Below are 5171 nucleotides of genomic sequence, written 5' to 3'. Positions count from 1 at the left end.
TCGTCACAATGAATATACATGAAACATAACACATTCATCACCAACATTACATATAACAACCAACATTGTTCACATCAAGTATATTGTTATAAATTACATAAATTCAAAGTATTAATAGTACGATGAGTGATGTTACACAAAATAAATCCATACACACTTGAAAATCTTCCTCCTTAACGATTACCTGAGAATACAAGTTATTTTGAAAACCTTCAACATATATAATGTTGGTGAGTTCATAAGTATGTTTGAATAAAAGTCTTTGTATCTTTTGTAAAACCCATAAAATCCGATATTTTCTGTAAAATATCTGAAAATGATGTGAAATTCAAGTATAAATGCATGTGTGAATTTCATAGCAGTAGCATATATGATTGCAGTTTAAATTTCTTTGTATTGTAAGTAAGTGATTATTGAATAATAGTATTTCCCCAGAAAATCCGATATTTTCTGATTTATAATAATGTCGAGGTTCTTGTATCATTAATTAAGTTGTTTCGTATTGACACAATCGAAGGGTTAATCTTCGATATGTTAAATTGGTATTGGATCTTTATATGAGCCATTATAACCATGCATGATAATGACTAGGTTGCCTGTCTTGGCATTTTCCAAACGCCGGTATTTGCTCAAGGTTTTGTCGCCCTAGACTGGCCTAGTCTAGCTGTAGCGAACAGCTAAGGCGTGGGGGGTCACCCCGTATAGATCTATACACAAACTTCCGCTCTCCTCTAGCTAACCGACATGTCTTACTAGATTCTCAACCTTTCATGTTTTTTATGTTTTTCACCATGTTTAATGTTTATGTGTATGTTGTAGATTTTCAAACCCAAAGGTATGTATATAAGTATACGTAGTTCAAGAATTATGTAAAGGTATAGTTACGATCTACTAAGCAAGTGAATTTTAGTCCAAGCCCAATTAGCATGTAAATGGACCACAAAGGTCCAATAACATGTAAGAGGGTAATTTAGGCCTAATAGGCATGTAAATGGACCACCAAAGCCCAACAAACATGTGACCCATACCTCAAGCCCAAATTAACATGTAAATGGGTCGCAAGGCCCAATAAATATGTCATCGAAAATATTGGGCTCAATATACACTTGAATCGGCCCTTAAGGCCCATTTGCCATGTAATGTGAATATTAGACCCAATAAAATTGTTATCGACGTATTTCGTCCATTCGTTATTGTTTCTTTGTTTGTTTTAGCTCGAGGTTTACCAAATTGATTATAAAAAAGTCATATTTTTGTAAAAACGACGTTCTTGGCCAATAATCCTCAAATTTTCAATTAAGGCCTAAAGTTTTGTAAAAATAACACTTTAGTCCATAATTTATAAAAATTTGTAATTTCGCCCCAAAAGTGTTGGAATTTCACGGATTTAGTCAAAAAAAATTATATTTTGACATTTATGGCCCAGTTTTGTAGAAAATTATATTTTCAGCCCCTTGTTTTTAAAATTGACACTTTCGGCCTAATTTTGATAAAAGTTACATTCTTGGTCCAATTTAGAAATAAATGTTATTTTCACCCCTAAATTTGGTTTATATACATTTATGACTCAAACTTTGGTCAAATAACATTTTTAATCCCAAAACTTTCATTTTTCGCAAATTTTAGCCCAAAATTGTGAGGCCCAAATATTAGGCCCATTAAGCTAAAATTTACATTTTTGGCCCTTTGAAAAGCATGTTTATCATAAAAATCCATTTTTATACAAGTAGGACGTGTTTGATCCTTATGAAACCGTAAATGTCACTTTTTTCCCTTATCTTTCGTTTTCTTGACAATTATGACCCTTAACCAGATTTTTGCTTTGAAAATTCTTATATCTTATACATATGAACACTTTTAACTTGATAATATGATGTATAAGATGTCTTAGTTCATGGATTTTTACTTAATGTTGCTTAAGAGGTTGAGATATGTTAAGATCTAACACATTTTTACAAAATAAACTAAGAAATCACACAAGACATGCATATAACACATAGATCTACACATTTTACTTGTATTCTCCCCCAAAAATCATATGAAAACCAAAAACAAGGGGGTATGAGCTCACCTTTTCTTTGATGTTTCGGTTTTGAAGAAGAGATGAAGAGATTTTTGGTCCTAGCAAGCTTTCTTGGGTGGAACTCGAACTTAGGAGGTTTCTAGGAGTATGATCACCAAAAATTTGCTTAGAAGGAGTGATCTAACATGAGAATGAAGTTATATAACTTGGATATGTAAGGACTTACCTAGAAAATGATGATTTTCGGTGGAAATCTTCTTGAACAACCCTAGATCTTTAAAAATTTAAGAGGAAAGGAAGGAGTGTTCTTGTGAGTGTTTGAGAAAGTTTGATGTTGTGTGTGTGTGCTTACCTTTGGCCGAGAGGAAGAAAAAAGAGAGGGAAGAAATATGAAGATGTGATAGGTGCATAGATGTATGGGGGTAATTTGCATGGATTACCTCCATGTATTAGTGAGGTGGAACCATAATATTTTCCTTTGTTTTCCTTTTTTTATCATGGGCCAAGAATTGGGCTTCAGATGGATGAAATTTAATTAGCTTGGACCACTCTTGGTTATGCTCGAGTTTGTGAAGCCCAATAAATAGTTTTCGGCCCATTAGGCCTTATTGATGATTCATGGCCCAAATAGTATAAAAGGATGGGTTTTATGGTCCATTAGGGTTAATTGGAGTTGTTATGGCCCAATAAGGCCCATCAGGGTTAGAATGAATCATTCTAGGCCCAAATGGTCCAAAATGTTATAGATTTATGAATTGGGTCCATATATGAAAAACCAAATAGGGTTTCTAAGCCCAATATAATTGAATTGAATGCTTATTGGTCCATTAGGCCCAATAAGGAAATCCTAGTCCAACATGGACTTAAACCGGGATTCTTAGGGTTTTCAGACTCTTTGTTGAACATGAAAGGTGCATTTAAATGAGCACTGGGTGATATTTACTTAGAGTACATGTTTTACAATAGTTGAATGATTACACGAGAATAGAATTTCCTAGCTAAAATGCTAGTTGTGACAGTTTAACACACATCAAGTTTTTGATGCCGTTGTCGAGGAACGGTTCTAAAATAAACTTTAAATGCTAGTGTTATCGATCCTTTGTGGTAGATCTATCTTGCACAAAGTTACGGTTTTAGTAAATTAGTTATTAGGTTTGAGTTTTAGTTTTTTTGTTTTTAGGATTTTTGATCTAGTTTTTTTTTCTGTTTTACCTTTGAACTCGTCGAGTCCAGTCGCCACTACTCGACGAGTCCATCGCAATATTTCAGTATCGTTTTTAGTTCTATTTTGTTCTTTTTACGCGTGTCATTTCTGTTTCTTGCAGTGTGCTTATGACCCGAGGATCAGACACACCCTTGATCCCGCCACTCAAAAACCCAAAATCAGCTCTTAGGAAGGACAAGGACAAAACCGTAGGAGCATCTTCAACACCAAAGAAGTCACCGTTTAAGAGCTTCAAATCAGCCTTTCGCAAGAAAAAGGGCCAGAAAGTTGGAGAATCTAGCACGACACTAAAGGATGACGACACTTTTAGTAATCTAACGAAGGAGGATTCAGAGTACGAAACATAAAAAGAAGAAGGCGACCCCGAAACCGAACCCAATAAAACCATGGCTAACATTGATGAAATGCCCATGGGCAAATGGAAGAAAAGAATGTGTGATGATACCGGCCTAGGACTCATGCAACCCGTAAATTCCAGTAACTGCCAATTTTGAATGAAAGGTCACATTCTCACTCAACTCAAGGACATCCCATTCTATGGGAAGGATCACGAAGATGCATACAAGCATCTCGACGAGGCCAACGACATAGCCGGCTACTTCAACACCCCTAATGTGTCTCGCGGGACTGTTTTGCTTCGTATGCTACCGGTCACATTTAAGGGAGCCGCGAAAGATTGGCTTAAATCACTTCCCCTAGGATCCATCACCACTTGGGCAAAGATGCGTGAAGAGTTTATTGATCAATTTTTCCCTCCCTCAAAAATAGCAAAGTTGAAGAAAGTCATAGCAAATTTCGAGAAAGAAGCAGGCGAGTCACTCTATGATGCATGGGAAAGATACAAAAGTTTGTTAAGGAACTGTCCACATAATGATCTAAACATTCACCAAGAAGGCTCCATTTTCTATGATGAAGTAAATGTGATAACCAGGCAGCTCCTTGACTCGCAAGGACCACTCACAAAGAAAGCACCCGCAACTATAAAGGAGCTAATTGAAGAATTCTCTAAACACTCTAGAGAATATCATAACCCAAGGAATGACCCGAGTCGAGGGGTGGTGGACTCAGTTACCGATAGCATGGCAGCAATGATGGCTAAATTGGAGAGCATGGACCATAGGATGACAAAGATGGATCAAACCATCCACGCCATTTGAGTGGGATGTGATAACTGTAGAGGCCATCACCTTACTAAATACAGTGATCTTGATGAGAACGGGAATCGGAAAGCCCAAGTGTGTTATTCAAGTGGCGATATATATGATGATGATTGGCAAAAACCCAAGAAAGAATGGTTACCATATGATGAGTACAAGAAGGTGAAGAAGGAAAAGTATAAGAAAAAAGCAAGAGGCTTTTGTCAAAAGGAGGAGCCAATGCAAAAAAAGAAATCAGACTTGGAAGATATGTTTACAAGATTCGTAGCCGCATCCGAGAAAAGGCATAATGATACCGATGCTGCAATTAAGGAACAACAAATTATGATGAAAGATCTGATGAGTTAAAAACTCTTTAGATCGATTAGAACTTTAACAGGTAAATAAACAAGAACAATAAATACACAAACAATCAATGAATTAATCCGTATGTCGAATGATTAAAATATAGTCACACCTCAGAAGAGCTCGATTAAGAACTTCATCTGTAGAGGTGTGCAAGGGTTTACAGAACAATCAATGTGATAATTAAGAAAAGTGTTAATGATAAGGATGCATGCATGCACCTTATATACTAAACCCTAGAAAGACAAACACGGTTGGACAGGCCCAAACCGTGAGTACAAAATATACTAAATAACATAGGCCGATTAACGCAACACAATATCTTCAACAATCTCCCCCTTTGCGTTAAGTGAAACCATGGCCATGTTAATTCAAGATTCGCTTCTGCACATCATAGACTTTGGGAATGAAACTCAGCAGT

The sequence above is a fragment of the Lactuca serriola genome, chromosome 7 (assembly GCF_051521515.1).
Source record: "Lactuca serriola cultivar US96UC23 chromosome 7, Lser_US96UC23_V15, whole genome shotgun sequence".
Classification (NCBI taxonomy): domain Eukaryota; kingdom Viridiplantae; phylum Streptophyta; class Magnoliopsida; order Asterales; family Asteraceae; genus Lactuca; species Lactuca serriola.
This window is presented reverse-complemented; position numbering follows the sequence as displayed.